Raw genomic sequence first — 23,621 nt, forward strand, 5'->3', positions numbered from 1 at the left:
ACTGGTGTTTGGGCTGTGATTTCCAGAAGAGGTGACTCCCTACATGGTGTTTGTGACCATCTCTGTTCCAGGACTGGGGTATGTAAGTAGACAAAAGAGGTTACACAGAGAATATGTCCAGATTCCATGTCACTGTGGGGAATTTTATTTTTTATTAATTTTTATTTTTTTTGTACTGGGGAACTGACCTGCAAAGCCCTGAAATTCTGCTACCGTTCTGCAGAAGAATAACACTAGTGTGAGAGGTGGAACAATAGTGCTGGCACCCGCCACAAAACCATTGGCTTTAATGGCTGTTGAATGGATCCTAATTACTGTATGAGGAATGTGATCATCTTGTAAAGTTTCAGCAACCACTTCCAATGTTGGAAACCTTGTTGAAACAGGCATGCAAGTCTCTGATTTGGTTTGTGCATGAACTATGTCATCTTTGAGCAGAACAAAATATTCCTAACAGCTGTGTGCCAGAATAATCCATTTAAAGGGTGTGTTACTTTAATGCCAGGTTTCAGTGACTGACAAAGTAACCTAGATATAATTTGCCTTTCTGTCAGCCATACGCCACTAAAATTAGTATTAAGAGACACACAAAGCTCAGTGGAGTTTTCCCAGTTTATCCTGCGGCTGATCTTTTTATATACATTTTTTTTCTTTTAAAAAAATCTCTCCTCTTATTCTTTGTAGCTCGCATGTCTAAACTACTAACATATGTGCCTCTTATACAACGTACAGTTGCTTAGGACTTTTCAAAAATACAGAACCTCCGAATCCAATAAAATTGCAAATTTCACTGTATTTCACAATATCCTAAATAAACATGAACAGCGTGCATTTCTCTTTCTGGCATCAAATATTAATCTGTCTGTGGTTGGAAATGTGCTTTCCATCTTGTGTGTGCTCACATTGGGTAAACACTTGGGAGATTTGCTATTCCAGACCTTTCATTCTCTCCTAGAGTCAAGAGCATGACAAATTTTTCTCCTAATTACACCTGCCACTATTTGCCTTCTAATACTGTAAATCCTCCATCACATAGTTTTTCAGATTCAGGATTAGGTTCCTTTTCTGTCATACAAATGATTGGAGGTGCAATATGTAGTTAGCAATGCACATTATGAATGTTTAGGAGGTTTTTTAGGAGCACAGTTGCTAGATGAGGAGAAATGTGTCCAAATTTAACTTTTAATGTGGAGTTCAAGCTGAGACTTCTGTCTACGTTTTGCTGCCAGTTTGAACTGTAGGGATAGTGAGCGCACTGTCACAGAAAGTATCAGGGAATTTTGAGATTCTTCCCTAGTTTTGTGTGTGTTTGTTTTTTTCTTCCACATGGGAGCTTAAGGGGGAGCAAGGAGTTAGGTAACTTTGCCGTCTTATAGATAAGAGAACTTAGGTACAGAGCCAGTCGCCTGAGGTCACAAAGCAAGTCAATTGGCCATGTCCAGAATGCAACCCATGAGTCCCGGTGAGGGAGGGTGATGGTGTTGGGCTGGGACTAAGGGGTTTTGGGTTCAGTTTCTTGCTGTGTCAACTTGGGAAGTCACTCGCTGTGTCCTTAGATTCCCATCTGTATAATGAGGATCACAATCCTGTCTCATCTATTACGATGTAAATGTCTCAGGACAGGGACACCCCTTGCCCTCTGGGGTGCACAATGGGACCCCCCAATATTGGTTGTGACATTCCAAGGCTCTACACTAATACAAAGACTAAATAACAGGTTTCTCATTGCTATCTACCCACTAGAAGACTCTGCCTTCTTTGTCAGTACATTGGATGTCTGTCTCTGCTCTGTGCAGAGAAGGAAATTAGTTAGGTAATAGAAGGACTATTCATCTAAGCAGGAGCTTTCTAAAGAGGTTCTTGTGGGCACTGCCCATCCTGGGGGTGGGGGTGGGGGACAAGAAAACTATTAAAATTCGGTGAAACATTTCCTGAGATTATTCTATTAAAAATCACCCCAAATAAAATAAATCTAACCCCCCCTTCCCCAAGATAGTTAAGCTCAACCAACCAAAACCCAGCAAAGAGAATCATGAAAACTAAAAAGAAATTGCAATCTCATTTCAGTGGCGCTTTCAAGAATATCTCTGACATAAGCACATAGGAGTCACTGGAACTCAGTTGCCTTTAGGGCAAAGGCTGCTGATCCAGGGCAGGGAAGGTGTAAGCAGTGCCTGCCTTGTTTTTTTCATTGGGCCCATGCAAACCTCAGTGAGAGAAAAGAAAAGGGCAAGGGAAGAAAAAGGACCTGGCCCACAGGAAAGTGTAATGTTGTTTCAGGTTTGCCCACCCACTTTCAGGTGTCACCAGTAGCCTAGCACACAGTCCTCCTTGGAAGCCTTAGAACTCCTGCATAGTCCAGGTCCAGTCCATTTCTGCTTATTAGCAGCTAATCAACACATACAGAAGTGAGCGACTCGCTGTGAGGGGTTTGGTGAGGTCGCCCATCAACCTTCCTTCTCAAAGAAGGGGTGGAAAGGGTAGCATTATTTTCACCTCCTGAAAGCTTGGCTCCCAGACAAGAAGAACAGGGTTTTTGTCATTCACCTTCAGCTTTTCTATTTGGTTTATTGAATCTCTCTTGAATCAATCAGAGAGCTGAGACTTAATGATGAACGTGGACTAGATAGCTCAGTCAGGGACTTAAAATTCCTTCCTGCTTTTGCCCCACTGTTCCTTTCAGTACTTTGAGTTCCATGAGGGGTGGGAGATGCTGGATGCAAGCTGTACCGGGCCTTGCACCGTGGGGGACTGAGGCTTGTAGACTCTATGGTAACACAAATAAACTAATAATAAGAAGGAGATTTTGAAATTACCTTCCCTCTACTAAAGTTTCGGCCAACTTGCAAAAATCTCCTCTCGGTCCAGAGAAATTGTCAGTGCTAGTGAGTAACTGTAGCCATGCAACTGGTTTTATTTTGAGAGAAAAATGAACAGGTAATATTGTATGGAGGATGGGTTGTAGTGAGTAACCATATATTTAGGAAAAGGAGGTGCGCGTCTATATAGGTAAGTCTCCCCTTTGTCATCTTTGCACTTCAGTCTCCTCATCTGAACAGTGAGGATACATCGTATGGCTCTAGTCTGAGGTTTAATTGGAGTTTGCTAAATGCTTTGAAAGCACTGGAGGAAAAATGCAAGAGGAGTGTAAAGAATTATACTATTCTTCTCTCATGGTAAGAGAGAATAACATTAACCCATGCCAGATAATGTCTGTTTTTAGTTCTATTGAAGGGAGTGCTTGGAACTGTACTCTGAAGAGGAGACTGCTGATGATCTTGCTCATTAGTTGCCTGAGGCCTGAGCCAGAGGATCTGGAACGCCTTGGAAAGAGTAGCTTATCGTGGCTAATGGAGAGGCTCCAACAGCTGATATATTTTTGCATCCAAGGATTCTTGGTTCGAAGTCCCAGAGGGGAGTCCCTGGGTGAAATTGTACAGCCTGTGTTATGCAGGAGTTCAGCCTAGGTAGTTATAATAGCATGATCTGCCCTTAAAGTCTATGAAAGCGACAAGAATCCTTGCCGCGCTATGGATTTGGCTTCAGCACTGGGTGAGGAAGGACAGTAAGGTGAAGACCTCTTCCAGGCCTTTCAGACCTCGTTGGCTGGACAGTGTTGATAAGGGTTGTTCATGCTGAAGCCTTCCTGCAGCACCAAAGTGAGTCGATAACAGATTCTCCTTTACATTTCTACTATTTAGGTATTTTAATGGCCCTCATCACCATAGTGTCGGAGTTCCTGGGAGGCAGGGAAGTATGATCCCCATTTCACAGGAAAGCTGAGGTACAGAAAGATTATTAGTTCAAGTTTCCACAGGTAGCCTGGCAGAGCTGTGAATTGACCCAGGGCTCTGAGTCTCACTCCGTTGCCTTTCCTCAAAACCATCCTTCTGCCTTCCATGCAGATAGAGGGAAATCTGTGTTCTGCCACTTTCTCCTGCTGCAAAGTCTATGTTTAAGTGGAAATCTCTTGGGCACACAGGCTCTGTGTAGTTTTGCTGGTACAAATCTTCCATTAACAACTTACAGCAGGGGGCAGAGAAAATTGGGCCAGCTCTGAACTAATCTGCAAACTAATGCACAAATGATGAGCTGAAGGAAAAGGATGTGCAATATGGGCCAGATGAATACAGAAGAACAATGACAGATGTGTCCTGGGATGCCTCACTCTCTCTCTCTCTCTCTCTCTTTGTGTGTGTGTGTGTGTGTGTGTAAATCTATTGTGAAAAGAATTCTACGTAATTCTACGCAGGCACACAACAGCACACGCAACCAGAACTGTTGTATAACACACATCAATTGCACACACAGTAATTCAAATACATCCTTCACTACTTCTTGCTTAGTAAGTTCAGGTTAATTCTGACTGAAATGTGTTTGTTGTCTCAGTCCACTTCATAGCTGGAGAGGTCTCCCTGTCACATCCACCACAACTGGTAACAACTATCACCTTTGACTGCAATCTCAGCAGAAAAGGCTGAGGAGTGAATGCTTTTGTGGAACAAATACCTTCTTCATATCTAGAGGTGATCCTTGCAGAACTGGTTTGAGGCACATGTGGGAAAGCTTGCACTGAGGGCATGTCTACACTTACCGGGGATCGACACTGCTGCGATAGATGCAGCAGGGCTCGATTTAGCAGGTCTAGACACACTAAATCGACCGCAGAATCGCTCTCCCATCAACTCCGGCACGCCACCAGAATGAGAAGCGTAAGGTAAGTTATGGGAGAGCTTCTACCATTGACCCAGTGTGGTGAGACCCCACAGTAAGTCGACCTAAGCTACGTCGACTCCAGCTACGTTATTCACATAAGTTGCAAAACTTAGGTCGACTTACCCTGGTAGTGTAGACAAGGCCCGTGTCTTCCTGTGAGGCACTGCTCCAGGGAAAACAAGAGGGCTTGAGTCTATAGGAATAAAGAGGAAAGAACAGTTTGCTTCACTATTAGATAAATAAGCCATCACAATTCCTTTTGGGCAGAGGTACCTAGCGTCTTTTCTTGTGGGGGTGGGTCTCCTTGAGAGCTGGTTGGAAAATGCTACTTTTTCCATAAGAAACAGTAGAAAAAGAATTCTCAGTTTTCTGGGGAAATGTTACATATTATTGTTGAAAAACTAGAAAAAATCTATTTTTGTTTTAAACCATTTTTTCCTGCCAAAACCTTAAAAAAACCCAAAACTAGTAAATTTTGGTTTCTGGGTTTTCATTTTAAAAAAACCTGGAAAATCTTGACTAAAATGAATATTTTCTTTCAAAATTTTTGCTTTGGTTGAAAAGCCATTTTTGTTGTCTGTCCACGCCTCCTCCTCCCCCCCCCCACCCCAAATCCCAGAGCCCCCTTCCCAACTAAGGAGATAAAAATTGGAGACAAATAAATATATTTTTGCAGCCTAGATCATTCCAAAAGGAATTGGCGCATTGAGCCAACAGCAACATGCTGCTGCAGGTGGTCCTGGTGTCCAGGTACAGTAGCGGAATAATCTGTCAGTTTGCTGGTATAGAATGTGCCCGCAACAGTTAGCGATTTAGGCTATGTCTACACTGAAAATTACTTCCACATCCCTGAGAGGCGTAAGTTGTACCGACCCAAGTGCTGGGACAGACACAGCAACCGCCTCTTGCGGAGACAGGAATTATAGCGTCTTCAGCAGAAGCATTGCAGCAGTGCATCTACATCAGTGCAGAAGGCCCAGTCTTTCGAACCAGTCCAATCCTTATCAAGTATCCTCCTGATAATCTACAGGAAATAATGCCTCCAGCATCGGGAAAAGGACAAGGGTAATACGTGCCACTTGGCCTGTAGGCTCCACATTATCAGCCATGCAAAAGTTCTTGTGACAATGGGACATTTGCAACAGAAAGCTGTAAAAGTAATTGGAGTTTACAGTCCAAGGGGAAAGGTGCTGTAGGCTCACTAATACCAGAGGCAGAATGGGGTGCCACCAGACTAGCTTTTGGTATGGAGGCCATGTGGTTTGTTTCTCCTTATTTTGGTGCGTCTGTGTGTTTGTATAAAGACTGGGCCAAAATGAGCCCGTGGGTAATTCCATTCACTGCAAGTGGGTTACCCTCATCCTCTTTGTGGACAAAACATGGCAGGATAGCTATTAATTTGACTTAGCAAAGTAATAATAAATCATAGGACTGAAAGGGACCTTGAGAGGTCATCTAGTCCAGTCCCCTGCACTCATGGCAGGACTAAGTATTATCTAGACCATCCCTGACAGGTGTTAGTCTAACCTGCTCTTAAAAATCTCCAACAACCTCCCTAGGCAATTTGTTCCAGTGCTTAACCACCCTGATAGTTAGGAAGTTTTTCCTAATGTCCAGCCTAAACTGCCTTTGCTGCAATTTAAGCCCATTGCTTCTTGTCCTATCCTCAAGGGTTAGAACAATTTTTCTCCCTCCTCCTTGTAACAACGTTTTACGTACTTGAAAACTGTTATCATGTCCCCTCTGTCTTCTCTTTTCCAGACCAAACAAACCCAATTTTTTCAATCTTCCTTCATAGGTCATGTTTTCTAGACCTTTAATCATTTTTGTTGATCTTCTCTGGACTTTCTCCAGTTTGTCCACATCCTTCCTGAAATGTGGCGCCCAGAACTGGACGCAATACTCCAGTTGAGGCCTAATCAGTGCAGAGTAGAGCTGAAGAATTACTTCTCGTGTCTTGCTTACAACACTCCTGCTAATATATCCCAGAATGATATTCGCTTTTTGTGCAACCGTGTTACACTATTGACTCATATTTAGCTTGTGATCCACTATGACCCCCTTTCCGCAGTACTCCTTCCTAGGCAGTCATTCCCCATTTTGTATGTGTCAGATAGAGTAAATAAAACCTGCAGGGTCACTCAGTACTGAGGACAACACTGAAGAAAACTCTGTGCTGGTGCCATGAAAAAATTCCTTAGTTTGCCTTAGACACGGGGTTGAAAAGGACCCTGGCTAGAATCCTGTCTCTTCTCTCCCACCCACCCCTAATTTTGAACCTTAAGCAAATAATGTACTTAGAGACAGATTTTCAGCTGATGGAAATTAGCAGAGCTGCACTGCCTTCAGTGGATCTTTGCTGATTTACTCAGCTGAGGATTTGGCCTTTGGTATTTAAAGAGTGCTTTACACATTCAAAACACTGTACAGACAATAATCCTCATCACACCTCTGTGCGATAAGTGAGTAGGTATTATTATCTCCATTTTGCTGGGTCTCTGTCATGGGAGCCTATGTAGAATTTCAGATCTGAGTGCTCCAACCCAGAGAGAGCTTCACAGACTGAACCCAACTTCCAGTTTTCATGACTGCAATAATTAAATTATAAAGTAGCCAAATCGATTTAGTTCACCGGTAAAAGCCTGATGCTCTAGGATACTTTATTTGAGAATAAACAACTCCCCCTATGTTTGAGTCAGAGAAACATAAGAAAATCTCTATTAAAAATCCCATGTTTAAATATAATCCTGTCATTCAAACCCCTCTGAAATGGAGCGTTTTAAACTCTCATTTCCCTCTTGGATGGAGACTAAGTGCCAAGTTCTAGCCCAGCAGGAGTTTTATGGTAGATCAATCCTGTAGTAGGGCTGACATAACCTTAACTATAGCAACCCCAACAAGAGGCCATAATGATGGAGGAAGTGCCCTTGGTATTGCAAAATCCATTCCTTTAAGCACTGGGTTTCTCCCAATCCTTCAGAAAGAAACAACAACAACAAAAATCCTATTTCTGCCTGATAGTTATCCCAATACCATTATCCACTGTGGCAGGTATATCTGTTTGGGCTGGGCTCGGGCCAGCCTAGTCTTGCAAAGGCTGTACCACGGTTCAGAATGATTTTCAGTGATTGGCTGCAGTTGTCACGTTTGGTGACGGTGACCCGGTTTTGACCCCTGGTAGATAGCCAGGCAAGATTTCCTGTGAAACCCGAACAGAAGGCTAAATGCTCTAGTTTTCGGCTTAGATGGAGCCAATCATTTTGAGGACACCCGCGCCCCCCTCCAAATTGGTTCTTCATTTCATGTCATATTTCTCTCTTGTTTGTGTGTGCACAGTGCTCACGCGCTCTCTTCTCTCAAAATATGCAGCAACTGGTTTCCAGGGCTCTGTACAGTGGACTGGATCACCTGGGGCAAGTTTAATGAGTTAGGTCTCAGCGTTTTTCTCCCAGCGCCACAAATGCTTTTACCCCTATTTTGTGTGGGTGGATGCCCTTAAATCCTACAGGGGATATGAACTGGGCAAATCTCGTCCTAGTCCCTGTTTCGGGTGCATTACGAAAGGATCATTCGTCATGGCTTGCTGGTTTTGCTCATGGAAATGTAAAGCATGAGATGGGAAGGGGGTGTTGCAGAGCAGCATGCATACAGGTGTGCGTGTGCGCGCGAGAGAGAGGGGCAAAGTGGTGCAATGGTATCAACCAGCTCCTAAAACAAGAAGGAGAGTTTAAAATTAGCAGCTGCTGCCACCTTTGGCAAACACCAGAGAGCTAGTATTTATTGAACCACCCACCGAGGGGAAACAGGACATCAAGAAAAGGGGTTAAAAGGTTCAGAGTGAGTATGTAAAAAGCACATCATAAAAATAGCTGTTACCTTCCTGCTAATTACAGCCTGCTAGTGACCCCAGTATGGTGACCATCCTAATGCCAATGCAAGCAGCCAGCCACTCCAGGCATGGCACTAATGAAAAGGAGAAAAACAATCAGTTACGTGTAAAAAATTTGACTTGTCTAGGTAACTGAAGATGGTAAGAAAACAAATCCAATAGGAGCAGCTTCCTACACATATTGCCTAGCATCTAATCCATGCCCTGTAACTTACATCAAAGGGTTAAAATGTGTTAGAACTTAAACAGGATAAATGTAATTATACAAGTATTTAGTGCCTACTTTAGAGCTGATTATCTAAGCATACGGAGGTTGTGACATGCCCAAGATCACATACAGTGAGTTTCTAGGTTTTAAGGCTAAAAGGGACCACTGTGAACATCTAGTCTGACTTTCTACCATAAAGGTTCACCCAATGATTCCTGCAGTGCTGGGAAATAAAACCAGAAATAGAATTCAGGAGTCATGACTTGTTACTTCGGATGAATGTGAGACAAAAATGTTGAGCTTTGATTAATTTTCAAATCAGCTAGAACTTGGCCATTTGGTGTCATCCTGGGAGGCTCTTAGAGGTCACAGTGGTAGGAAGGGTAGAAGAACCTAGATCATGAGTGGGATATAAAATATCAGCAAGAAAGAATGACAGCATCATCTCATCTTATTTTAACATACCTAACTGACTATAGGCTATTAGACTCTCGTGGAATAAAAACTATATGGCATGAACTGATTCCCTCCCACATCGCACCAAAAAACCTATGATGAATTGAACTAAATGAACTGAGGCAGTCCATAAAGGCTTTGGCTTCATTTTAGGCTTGGAATTGGCGTTTATGAAGTGATTGTTGAAGATAAATAGGGGATACGACAATAAGTTCAAACTTACTTTAGAAAAAATATAAATATTAAATAAATATAAAATATCCATCCCCACTCCATAAATTTTAACCCTTTTTTCCCTTGAGATTTGATACTTTGAGCTATTTAGAGTTTAAACATCAAATTTGGTTTGAAGCTTTCAGCAATGTTCATGCCGTGTAAAAATAATGCCATGTATTTCTGGTAGCGCTTTCATTTAGAGATCTCAAAATGCTAGACTAAGCATTAATTCTCACGCAGTGCAGTTGTAGCCATGTTGTTCCTCGGATATTAGAGAGACAAGGTGGGTGATGTAATACCTTTTCTTGGACCAACTTCACCACGCTGCCTTGAATGCTCCTTTACAATATGTGTTAAGGATTCCACCTTGCGTTTTGTTGTGACGCCGAGAGTACCTTCCCCCAACCTGAAAAGCAGCTCTGTGTCTCTCAAAAGCTTGTTTCTGTCACCAACAGAAGGTGGTCCAATAAAATACTGCCTGACCCACCTTGTCTTTCTATTAATTCTTGTAACACTCTTGTGTGGTTGATGAGCATTATCATCCTTGTACATTTTGATAAACTGAAACTCAGAGAGGTGAAGGCCCCACTTCAGCAAGGTACTTATGCATATGCCTTGCTTTAAACATATGAGTATAGTCCCACTGATTTGCATTAAAATGGGACTGTTCATGTTCTTAACACAAGGCATGTGCTAGTGAATCTTCCTGAATCAGGGCCCTAAGAGCTTTGCTTTATGATCTTGGACAGTGTTTAAAATCAAACTCAGGCATAACAAATCCTAGTAACCTGCTCTAACTACTAGACAAAACCCTCTCTAAATATAAACAATGATATTCACTTGCATAAGGCTAAAGATATTTTTTTTTTGTTCTTCAAACATGATACAATAAAAATGGAGACAGGACTTAAGTATGTGTGTGCATATGTGTATATATAAAGGCTTTTCAGAATATTTTAAAGACTTTTGCCTTCTGGCTCTTGATTATAACTTTTGTGCGAGTTTAAAACCAATATATTTTTACAATCAAATTATTTTCCTCCATCATAGCCATACTCTAATTATTCTGTCATTTAAATGCTTAAGCTCATGGGGAAAAATGTCTGTATATCTATATATAATCAGTATAGCCACCTTTCTCCGTTATGGGATATTGGCTTTTGGGGCATCTAGAAAAATATTCTTAAACTGTTCCCAGTTATCATTCACCTCTGTCTAAGAGCTGGGGATATGGCCAGTCCACCCACAATTATGTTGATCCATTCACCACAAAGCCCCCATGCATAGGTGTGGTGGCCCTTTTCCCCAGCTGGGCTGGCTGAAGCTGTTTGGGGCAGGTACTGTCACTTTTAATATGTTCATAGAGCCCCTGGCACAGTCAGGATCCTGATGCAGTTGCACCATCTTGAGGCTACCGCATGATTAACGTCAATAACAATGGCTACTCCCGCATCTTTGCCCATTGCTTGGGGGTAGACTCCATCTCTGCAAAACTTCCACCTGGGTTCCACTGCCTGCATGAAAGCCCCTTGGACCTGGCTTTGTGCGAGGTGTCATGAATCCCACACTAAATGATTAGTTCATAGTAAGGTCCAATTGGGCTTCAGCAGGAAAAAGTGGGGAAATGGCATAGATCTTAGAATGGGTAATGAAAATCCCACGTGTTTCTCCCAAGAGGGACTAAGCTCCCATAAACATCAGTGTGATCTCCCCAGGCATATTGAGAAAATTACTCTGGTGCTTATATAACTGAACAGTCACCCATAGTTGTTTGAAGCTACTTCATCAATATAGATTTTTAAAATCTATATAAGTATTTCATGTATGGTCAAGGCTCACAGTTTCGGCCTCTGACCTAGTGAAGATCTAATGTTAGACAATAAGGTGACCAGCTGTCCTGATTTTATAGGGACAGTCCCAATATTCGGGGCTTTGTCCAATATAGGTGCCTATTACCCCCTCACCCTGTCCCAATTTTTCACACTTGCTATCTAGTCACCCTGTTAGCCAACATGTCAGAAAACTAAACCAAAGATGATAGGCTGCCTAAAATGTTCATCACTTGACAGCCAATCTCTGGACTGTGTAACACACATTTCCTTAGCTTCCATGAAATTGTCTTCTGTTGCCCCTGCCTGCAACGCCATTCCTGCTCGCCCTCTCAAACTAATAATAGGCCATTTCTCCCACTGTTGATTTAAGAAGCACAACCCAGGCAATTCAAGGGACAGGCTGTCACCTCTTTCGGCAGTTGGGTTTGCTTATTCTTTCTTAGAATAAAACAGGTGAATCAAGGATGGAGCGTTAGGCTGGGCTTTGAATTTTTGCTCTGTCTCCGTATTTATGATTCCAGCTGGTTTGTATCCAGCTTTTATTTAAACATTGTTTGTTTAATTTAACGTAGACCAAATGAGATCTCAGGAAACAGATACTGTGCACCTTTGTGCTGGTAAGAAAAAGAAGTGGTGTCATTCATGTCAGATAATTGGTGGTTTTAGCTCTTTGCAGAATAAATTACAGCAGTCGTATAATGGCCTTTCATCCAATCACTTCTCTACGCTAGACTTTAAATGAGGTTTGTTGAAAACATCATTTCAGGGATTACTGACCATAGCAAAACCTTGTTGTCCATGTTCTTTGTATGTATTGAAAATACATGAGTTAAAAAGGCAAGCTTTAGTGCTTTGCCAGTGAATCAGAGGCCGGTCACTAGGAACTGCAGGAGCCAAGAGATTATCTCTGGGGTACAAATTCTACCCTATGCTCATTCTTAGTCCCTTCCTAGAGAAATGATAGCTCAATATTCAGGCTAGAAAGGCTCATTAGAAAGGAGACTAAATCCTTTCTTGTGTTCTGTATGGTAGGAAGTCCAATATTTTGGAAGATCAGATTGATATATTTTTATTTAAGCATTATGCTGAATCTCTCTCCCCAGTGCAGCTACTGTCGATACTTTCTCTTTGTCACCTGACCCACAAAGTGCACAGCCATGTGTCATGTTTAGGATTCAGCCAGTTGATATAGTACTCGGAGTCCTAGAATGTTTAACACCCAATTTTTAAAGAATAAAGGAGGTTCCAAGCCCTCGTCTTGCCTGGAGGCTGATTCTGAGACTGGAATCTTGTGTTTGATTCTCCAGTGATTCCAGTCTGCAGTTTGCTTTATAGCTTCTTTATTCTCAACAGTCACAACCTGGGCCTGAAGAACGAGTCTGGAGCTCTAGCTACGTGAATATTTTCTGGGTTGAATTTTTTTGTTGTTGTTGTCCCTAACTACTAATCTTTCTTGTGCTTCCTCGACCATTGTTTCTGATGGGGCTGGAAAGAGCTGTGCAGCTGAGGAAGATATCTGTTTCTGCAGCGCTGCAGGAGTTCACTGCATAGTTTCTGGGGCTCCTCGGTGGATTTCTAAATGATGGCAATCAAAACAAATCTAGAAAGTTTTTGTTTTCCGCAGGGCTTAGCAACTTTTCTGGGACACTGCAGGCACATGGTTTCCTTGGTCTGCAGACTGGCTCCACCCCACACTGTTCTATCTGTTGCTAGGATTTATGGAATTCTATTGTATTAGAGGTCCACAGTTTGGACCTGGATCAGAATTTTTCTGTTGCCCGAGTGTATTCAGATCCAGGGTTTTACTTTGACCCATAATACAGAAAGGGGCACATCGGAAAATAGGGAACTGAGCAAACTTCCCTAAAATCCAAGGTGCTGGGATGGGCTCGTGTAGACGACATACCCAACAGCTCCTTGATATCTCCCTGGCACCGTTTCTTGTAGCTCAAACTTTGAATCACACTTGAATCGCTCAGACACAAATAAAATTTCAAAAGAACTACTTCAGCCGACCTCTCTGGCAGAAATACTTGATGTTAAGCTTAGCACAATCTCAGAAAGGATGTGCCTTTGGAAGGGACAGAAAGGGGCGGGGGGCAGAGACTCACTTTTGTGTTTCTCCTCATTTTCCTGGCTACAGCAGCCAGACTGACTACAGTTATATCAAAATTGCCCAGAGAGAGCATGGTTTCAAAATTTAAGGTAGCAGTGTTTCTCCATCAAATAGCATGAACACTCCAGGCATATTTCAGTGAGCTCGATCTTCTGGATGTTTTAACAGGCATCCTTTGAATAATATATGTAAAAGTTATAATGTACAACTTCCCTGGTCAGGATGGGAGGGTTGCTTATAATTGCAATGATAGATTTTTCATGTTATATCATATTATGTGTACAGTGCCTATCACAGCAGGTCCTTATTGGAATTACTATCTGCTACCATCCTACAAATAATAAATTAGAATACTCATATGCCTGGGGCCACGATGCTCTCACCAATCTTTCTTTTATCAAAGAGAAGTTTAAAAGGTGACTTGATCATGGTCTACAAAGACCTATTGGGGAAAAGATTTTCTGATAGTAGAGGCTCTTTAATCTAGCAGAAAAGGCATAGCTAGATGCAGTGGTTGGAAGCTGAAGCTAGACATATACAGACGAGAAATAAGACCCTCATATTTAATAGTGAGGATAAAAACCATTGTAATAAAAAAAATTCTCCCTCACTTGCAAGTCTTTAAATTGGACCTGGAGGTCTTTCTAAAAGAGATACTGTAGCTCAGAGAGAAGTTATGAGATTGATGCAGATCTTACTGAGTGAAACTCTTGGGCCCCTGTTTGCAGGAAGTGAAACTGATTGATCAAATAGGTCCATTCTGGCTTTTAAATCTAGTAATCTGTTGGATTGCTTGGTTGAAGTTTGATTTCCTGAAAACACAGATCATCATGTTTGCATCAGCTCTTCTGGTCATTCTCTGCTCCTGTGAGAGCACATACATTGCAATGCCTTTTTAAATGTAGGAAATTGTACTTGAGAAACACAACAGGCCTCACAAAAGCTGAATGCCTGGTCTTGCAGCACTTGTCACAGAGAACAAAACAACTGAGTAGATCAGCCCTGATGGAATAATGGGTGATATGTCTGAATTTTGATTGCTTCCAGACTTCTCTAATACCAAAAAAGGATAACTCTGGAAAAATGTTCTTTGCAGCTCTGACTACTTATCTTTTCCCATTCACTCCCATTGCAATTCCATATGGCTGCAGGACACCTGACTGCTCCGTGGCTTGCATGGCTGGCCTTGCAGACAGTTGCTGGGTTCTATGGCTAAGATTATCGAAGTCAGAAAAGGGATTTGGCATCCAAATCCCCTATATGGCTTTGAAAATCTCAGCCCATGTGTTTTCTATACTGCTACATAACCTCTTGGGGTGTGCGGTGGACATTAAATGCTGAAGAGTGGTGAGTTGCCCAATTTGTATCTGCCCATGGAGCAAGCCGCACAAGGCACATGTTCTAACCTTGAAAGTGCTGGCTTATATTTTCGTTTACCCTTATAAAAGTTTGGCCAGCCACCGTGGAAGAAGCTAAATTATGTTGGGCTTCTCCTGTGCTAGACAAGTAGTTTTGGTTTTGGTTTTTAAAGCTTGGTTACAATGCACAAGCCAAACTGTTATAATCTAGTGTGGCTACAGCCATGCTACAGCACAGTTGTCTTGATAGTCTAGGTGAAGCCTTCCTATCCTTATTCCTCTGGAAGGTGTTTCTTATGCTGTGCTTGTTTCCACACTGATAAGCCATCTTTTATGGTACTCCTGCTACCCAGCTGGATAATGGTTGTTTCTCTGCTTCTAGCCTGCCAACTCACTGTGGCTTCCTAGCATTCCCCTCCTGCGGAGTTGTTCAGCTGTTAAGAATTTGCTTCCAAAATGCACCAAGCTTATTCGTTTGTTAAATCTGTAGACGGATGCTCTTCAGTCACAATTCACTTTAAAAGCGTATCCTTTGGGGGAAGGCATCTTGTAGCCCCGAAGGAAATCATCCAGGCAGGGTGAAAGAATCCCACTTTATGCTTCTACGAGGATTTTGTTCTAGCAAAAAATCACCCAAAAGATGATACGTTGTTTTCGTCTCCCAATGTTTCCTCTTTCTGCCAATATCTGCCCTTGGGGGCATGCATGGGGTTGTGGTAGAAGTCTGTGGAAGAATTTGACTCGGTGTGAAACCTTGGGGTCTGAATGACTGTAGCATAGATCCATACTGAAGCACTTTATAAAATCCAGTGACCCGTAATGCACAGTCTCATGCAAACATTTTAGTGCCCAGACATAGTTGCTGCTTTTGAAAATTAACTCTGTCTCATTGTTTCTTTTCTCATACTATCCTCAATCTGGATTCCTCACTCCCCAAATTCCCATTGTAAATCAAAGGCACTTCTGAGCTCTCCAACCTGTTCTATGCTGAGAATTACAAAAAACATCCAGCAAATGATTTAGGTTAACCCTTACGGTGCTAGTATTTTCTAGACCAGAAGGGAAGTGGTGCTACTGTATATGGAACAAGAAAATATATGAGGCAACAAAGTATCGGGTGACTCCTAATTGTGTGGCTGACTCAGGGCTATCAATAGTGGACTTCAGAGCTGACTTTACAAATGAATACTGAAGAAGAGCTCTTATATGAATATATATTTTTGTATATAATTTTTCTCTATCCTCCTTATATATATAAGCATATATAACATACACACCAGGCCTAAATTCCAGAAGTGCTGAATTTCCACCACTCACCAGCTTCATTGCAGGCTTGATATCTTTGAAAATCAAGCTTCATGGGAGTCCACAAGATTCAAAGGGTTAAAAACAGGCAACGCCTTTTGAATGTTTTAAGAGTTATGCTTCAGGGCCAAGACCTGGCCTGCTAGTTTTTAGACCAGAGCAAAGTTTAACAGCCATGTTATAAACCCTGGAAAATGGGGGAGGGCTCGAAAGGACACCTTGACCTATGACAAGGCTACCGGGTGCTGTCTAATAATGCTACGATCTTACTGCGGATTTCATTAGCCAACGGGAAAACATCTTCAGCCTTTACAGTGTTCTCAAGGGAGTAAGGTTAATAGGATCCAGATCACGGGCAGTTCCTAGACTTTGTCAACTCTCAAGCAACAAACTGTTATTTGATTGTTCCCTTCACAATGAGATCACATCAGAGATAGGGTCCAGCTGTCCAGTCATCTAGGAGACTAATTAGCCCAATTAATTACAAAGTTGCTCCATGTTTCCCAGTGTCACTCAGGGTCCTGGGAGAGAGAGACAGAAGTCATAAGGAAAGCTCAGCATCTATTGTGGTGGAGACACAGTAATTAAACTACAACCGACAGGAACTTCTGCTGCTTGAAAAGTGCTAGTTACAACCCATAGGGTCATCTTCTCTTGCTGAATGGGAGGCACGTGCCCATCGATTCCGTTGGCCTTAATGGGAGATGCGTAGGGCAGCAAGGGGAGAACTGACTCCATTTTGACAACAATGAGAACTTCACTCAGCATCTCTCTATCCTGTGCCAATCAGGGGAACATCTAGGCACCTAGCATCTTACATTAAGCCTCAAGCACACCTGTAGGGCAGCTGGGCACCTTGGAGGCAATGTGGCTTAGTGGATAAAGCACTATACTGGAATTCAGGAGATCTGGGTTCTTTACACAGCTCTGCCACTGCCCTTGTGGGTGTCCTTTGGCAAGTCACTTCACCTCTGTGCCTCAGTTTCCCCAACTGTAAAATAGGATAGTGATCCTCTCCTTTGTAAAGGGCTTCGAGATCTACTAATGAAAAGTGCTATATATTATTTATTGATATCTCCATTTTACAAGTGGGTAAACTGAGAGTGTTCAAAGGGAGTGTTTGAACAATACATCCAAGCTGACAAAGTGAGTCCCCAGCAGAGATGGTGACTAGACCACTGCACCCCTCCCAGGCTGGTATTCTAGGTGTTAACGCCACTCCCGCTCTCACTGTGGCCCGGGGTGGAAGAAGCCTCTGAGGAATCTACCTGTGCTGACTAGATTTGGTTGTCAGTACGCAGCAATGGTCGCGCTGTGGTAATGACCATTGTATTTACTGAACACATGTTCAGCTGCTCCTCCAGGCAGGGGAGCAATGCCTGCTTTTCATTTTGAACCCTGTGAATAACTAAATCCAAATGGGGATCATGAAACTTCACCACTTCAGCTTGTGGTGGTGTTATGGGAGCGTCCAAAGGCCCCGCTCAGGATGAGTTTCCATTGTGCTGGGCACTGCACAAACGAACACAGAAAGACATTCCCTGCCCTATAAGTCTGACCAGATGGGACATGGTTCAAAAAATTTAACCTAAAGAGAGGGGACCCAATGAAAATAAAAAATATTGCTTCTTCTCCACTGTCCCTTTGCTGTTCATATTTTTACCTAGCACCGGAAGAGGCATTCATTGTCAGTTGAAACCCAAACAACAAATATTAATGTTTCATTTTAAACCCAAGCCAATCCACTTTATAATCCAAACACGGCATCCTGCATGAGCATTACTGTTGGATAATCACACAGTGCTGTGGCCTTTTGCCCTTGTGCCTCGCACAACACACCCGAGGCGTGAGATTAGGCTCCAGTAATAACACACCCCGTTGTGCCTTTTTGCTCAATTGATAAACCTGCTGTATGAGGAGATATTGTCGTAAAACTGAATGGCGCCCTGTAAATCGGAATCTCACTCTCTTCCTTGTAGCCAGGGAATTAGATGCTTTAGCTCCTCTCCTGGCTTTATTTCATGGTTGCAATATGCAAGAGACAATATAAGCCTGTGCTTCATTGTTTTTAAAATGCTGGGCACAACTCTGGTGCTGTTTAAATAATATCTGCTTTATCTACTATGTTTGATTCCTCTCTCACTTACATCTGTGTAACTCCTTTGGCTCCAATGCAGTTAGTCCCAATACATCTGAAAAGAGAATTAGGTCCTTTTTCCCACCCCCCGGTAGCTAGCGTGTGAAAAGTTACCTAGCCCAGTGTATGGGGCAGGGCAAAATGACAATCGAGCTGAGCTAGTATCCCAAACTGTAACAGGGATAAAAACGGCTTAGAACTAGGAGGCAGGTGTTCGGTCTGATTCCACACACAGACTCTCCCAAGACCATCAGTGGCACACAACTAAGGAGAGCATTTTTAGTCCTTTTAAAGAGTGTCGCTTCAGAGGAAGGTATTTAAATAGCGATGCAAAAATGAAGTCAAAATTCCGTGCCTAGGACCTCTTGTGGGAGCTATTTGCTAATAAAGACGCCAAAGCTTGTATGTATTCTCTCTCTCGCCTTTTAATTTCCTTCTGGGATTGCGTTTTTAACTTTGCTTCTGAAGTTCTCTGTTTATCGCGAAGTGTTTATAAAGTTGAACGAGCAAAACTTTGAAAAGAAGGTGGTTCCCCTCCAGCTCTGGCAGGATTGCTGAAGTCCAGTGTATTTACATAACAGAATGGGACCCTTTGTTCACGGCCTCCCCAGCAGATTGATTAACAAAGAAATACACTGGAGGCGGACTGCATTGAGTTGGCTTGTCGCCTCCCTGCTGAGAGGCACACTGCTTGGCCCAGTCAAAAGCTTAGTCCAGCCACTTTTCACAGTGTCTTTCCCCACCCCGGGCTATGGATTAACCAAGGAGTGATACAAAAGGCACATATGCTCCTGTGTCCAGTCCTGTCTATTCATATGTGTGTTACTTAGCCTAATAAGGATTAGACTTAATGAATTGGAAGGAGTTAACAATATAAAGAGGCAATAGAAAAAGGCCTAAGTAGTCGTAATTCCATTTCATGTAGCTTTGGTGTTGCTTTGCTTTCAGCGAATAGGTGTAATCCTCTTTGAAATCAAAGGTGGTACAAAGTATGAATTTAAATTTGACATTTACAGCTCCTATAAGATTTAGTATTCCAAAAAGGTTTGTTCTTAAAAAGCCATCTGCTCTCCAGGCCTGTCCCTGTACAGAGCTATGCCAAAGTTGGTCTGCAGTGTGGTTTTCCCAGTGAGGGATCCTTGTGTTTCCTATGAATGGGTAGTTTCTGGGGGTAGCATCCTCCTCATCTGGGGGCAAAGAGAACACCATGAGTTAATTTGTCTTACCTAGATTAAGTCAACAAACTACTGGTGCTGTAGGTTATGGAGGAATTTAAGTTTCAAGCCTTCTGAGTTTCAGTTAAATCTGTGACATTGTCTCTCCCTACAGTGAAGCTTGGCTGAGATGCCCTTAGCAGCGGCATCCTTGGGCCATTCATTTCTCCTCAAACCCTCTCTGTGCAAGCAAGAAAGTTGCCCAGTCGGTTGCGACCTGGCAGACCTCATTGGTCATAGATACATTTCATCTCCTCAGAAGTGGCAGCCCTGTCCTGGTCACAGCTTGCTTGATGGAAGAGAGATGTGGATGCTTCACTGCGCAATTGCTGCCATATGTGGAGAGGATGAGCCTGGCTTAATCGCAGAGAGCCTGCTGAAGCTGCATGGGAAACTTTGCAGAGTGGGGGGTGGGGGGAAGCCTATTTAGTGACAGTTCTGTTGGTGTAGCCCATATTTTGTGGGGTATTTCTTTTTCCTTTTCTTATCCTACTAGGAACATGTACACGAACATGGTATGCTTATAGGCTGATTGGCTCCCGTTGTTTGTATTCTACCTGAAGTCCCATATTCCACCTCAGTCTTGTGAGCATTTTCATGTAGTCAGGGGCTACGAAATTTTGTCCAGTTCAGGGCCACATTGCCAGCTTTCCTGAGAGCTGTTCCTAATGGATATGGTTGCAGCCACGTCCTTGTTTAATACCAGAGGTGCCTACTTGCTTGGATCAAGATGGCAGTCTAATCTCGGAAAGCCACACCATGGCTTTAAAGGGAAAGGCAGCTGTAGGCTGCATTGTAGCACAGTGGGCTGCATTTGCCCTATGAATAGCACTTTGATCACCCTTACATACCTAGTTCTATGTGTATAAGGCCTGGTTTACATTTAAAAATTCGATCTAGCTACGTGGCTCAGGGCTGTGAAAAGTTTGCACCCTGAGCATTGTAGTTAGGTCAGCTTAAACACAATTCTTCTGCCGACCTAGCTACCCAGCACCTCCTGCCAGCCGGGAGCCCCACCAATCAGTACCTCCCTCTTCCTCCCCGTGCCTCCCGCCCGACACGATCAGTAGTTTTGCAGTGTGCAGGAGGCTCTGGGGGGGAGGGGGCGGAATGGGGGTGGGGCCTGGGGCAGAGCCGGGGGGTCAAGTACACACACACCCCGGCACATTGGAAAGTCAGTGCCTGTTCTAGCTACTGCCTCTCGGAGCAGTGGGTTAACCACAGAGATGGGGAAACCCTTTCCGTTTACCTCAGAAGCGTCTACACCAGCGTGCAGTAGCACTGCTTGTAGTGTGGACATAGCCTAAGTGGTGGTGTGGAGGGAGGCCATGACACTGGTTTGCTGGAGCCGATGTGAATTGGGAGTAATTCCGCTGAAACCAATGGAAATGCCTTGGTATAAAAACAGCAAGAGTGGAAAGAGAATCCGGTCCAATGTCTCCAATTCGTGGTCTCATTTAAGTCCTTCAGCTGTTAAAGAAGCTCATCTATTATTGCGTTTTATTATTCTTTGTGGCTAGGAGCCCCAGTCATGGGCCGGGATCCCATTCCGCAAGGCACAGTGCAAACACCCAACAAAGTCGGTCCCTGCCCAAAGTTGCTTACAATATAACATCTCTGTAGCTTACAAACGTGTCTCTCTGCTGATGCCTCTCGCATCCTTCCTTATAGGCTCAATGCCAAAGGCATGGCAGACTTCTGACTTGCTTTTGGGGACGATGCCTCCAAAAGATACCCAAATACAGCACTCTGGTGCCTGGAAAAAGGAAAATCAAGAGGGATTTACAGTATTTGAATGGACAGTGATGGATGGGGAGGGAGTGCCTTTTCTTCAATTCCCCCTAATCTAGTGGAGTATGGTGAACGTCAAACCTGTCCTCAGATACATTTTTTTTCTCTCTTTCTGAAGGCAGACAGATTCTGCATGGAGGTGTCATTTGCTGCCTGTCCCTGATGTCATTGATTTTTAAGTCGTTAATTAACGGTAGGTGTCAGCTGGGAAGATGAATGCTGGCCCTCCTCTCCTTTCTCTTTTGGTTTTGGATTGTAAATGCTATAGATCTCCCCTGATGGAGGGGCGAGAGGTCAGAGAGCACGAGAGCATCTCTGAATGTGGGATGGCCGTATGCAGAGCCCTCCCAGACATGCGCTTGATAAGAAGTGGATGGGGAGGAAATATTCCCTTTTCCTGCCTATGCAGCTTCAGATAGAGATGCACCAGCTTTGGATAGTTTGATCCTGGGTTTGTTGGGGAGATTCTTGGGTCATTGTCCTGCTGTGTTGCCCAGCTACTGTCACCATGCCCTGCCCTATGAAGACTGGGAAGGGAACCCATCATGAAAACAGGCAAAGAAGATTTGTTCATGAGAGCATTGGCAGGTATGCCAGTGCCCATTCAAGTGCCTCTGCATTCAGAAGTTTGTTCAATCAATTTTCCAATGCTACTGCAGACCTGTCCCCATCTCCCCTCCCTCTCCTCGCAGCTACATGTTTCTTACAATAGTTTGGCTCTGTCAAGTTGCTTGTTAGCTGCGTAACTCACTGGATTAAAATCAAATGAGGAGGGAGGGATAAGGAGTTTGGTAATGGAGGTCTCCAGGTTACTAATTTAGTAATGACTAGAAGTTGTTACCACCTAATGGCTTTTGAGGGGGGAGGGGGCTGGACAGAATCAGTTTGGTGTTCTCAGTCCAGTTCAGTGAATAAAAATACCACATCACAAAAAAACTAGTTGCATAACTGACACTTGGAGAGACCAAAGACTGGGTCAGGCAAACCAGATGTATTTCCCTTGCACCCACAGAGGTGGTTGCTTCAGGTCATGATAGAGATTCCACAAAGGGGCAGGAACAAGAAGATTTTAGTGCAGCGGCCTGTACCCTACCTGTCCTTCCGGATAGAGAGAGATCTACTCCTCCAATGCTGTCCGTCCGATGCCTTCATGAGCACTAAATATTCATAAACAAATGAGCATAAAGCAATAAAGGAATATTTCACACTTTTCAGTACTGAAATCTCTCTCAGCTCATGTATAGGGAAGCATCTGATGTCCTTGCTTTGTCTGACTGTACCGGGTAATCATTAGGTTGCACTGTAAACTCCTCTAGACAGGGAACTGTATATTAAAATTGTCTGATGGAGACAATAAGTCTCCAAATGTATTACTCCAAAAATGGGGCTCTTTTTATTCCCCCACCCCACCCGCTTTCTCCCAACTGAGGTGATCAATGTATGCTCGGTGTGATTTTTGCATAAATGAGCCTAACATTTTCAAAACAGCTACAGAATTAACCAAATGGCTGTGAAATACCTCCAGGTGCCATCCTGCTAATGCAATCCAGAGTCCTGTGCCTTTATGCTGCAAACACCAACAGGCTGCCTCTGCAGTTCTGCACTTTGAACCTCCCCCGGACACCAGGAGAGTGTGTGGGCTGGATAAGGGGAAAGGACATTTACTTGTGTAATTTGTTATCTTCTGGGGTAGATGAAACCGCACTTCAGGCCAAACCTGGGTCAGGGTCTCACCTCTCCGCCTCTATTAAGTTTCAGAGGGAGATTTCAAAATGTACTCCTCCTATTTATGTCCTTAAAAAAAAATCAGGGAAAGTGGGTTGTTTTTTGAGAGAGACACCAATTTGTCTTTGGCTAGACTGGGGAGGTGTGGGGGAAGGGATATATTCCCAGCAAGGCTATCTGAGCTATTTGTAGCGTAGTCCTGAAAACTTAATCCTTCCATACAGGAGTATCTTATTTGACAGGAACTCGGTGTTATTCAGTGTAGTTCCTCTTGAGGGCAAGTGGGACTTTACGGTTCTACATCCATGCCAGTCACTGGAGTATCTATGATTCCAAGACGGGATCTTTACAGATGCTCCACCAGAGCTGAGACTGATCTGTCCCCTATAAACTACTTTACCCAGCTCTAAATCAGAAACTCCTTCATGATCAAGGCTTCCCCAGTTACTGCTCCTAGCCACTGGTAGCTATTTGTAGTTTATTTGTTGTGATGGAGGGGGTGTGGTTGGATTCCTAAGAGATGGAAAGACTTGGATGAGAATACATAATTCAGAATTCCTGACTGGAACATGCTGGCGTCTCCAGCAACTCACAAGGCTATGCAGCCCAGCTTGTGTCAGGCGCTTCTGATGAAGATGTGGATTCTTCAAAGTACCAG

The 23,621-nt window shown here is 43.4% G+C and overlaps 1 long non-coding RNA gene across 1 annotated transcript in view; it reads left to right on the forward strand.

Annotated features, from left to right (window-relative positions):
* The window catches only part of LOC125623946 (uncharacterized), a 118,881-nt gene that overhangs the window by 40,280 nt on the left and 54,980 nt on the right, over positions 1-23,621 (forward strand). Inside the window, exon 3 of the long non-coding RNA XR_012665367.1 lies at positions 21,357-21,431. This is a non-coding gene — a long non-coding RNA (uncharacterized LOC125623946). The remainder of the gene's footprint in view (positions 1-21,356; positions 21,432-23,621) is intronic.

This window comes from Caretta caretta, chromosome 17 (assembly GCF_965140235.1).
Source record: "Caretta caretta isolate rCarCar2 chromosome 17, rCarCar1.hap1, whole genome shotgun sequence".
Taxonomy (NCBI): domain Eukaryota; kingdom Metazoa; phylum Chordata; order Testudines; family Cheloniidae; genus Caretta; species Caretta caretta.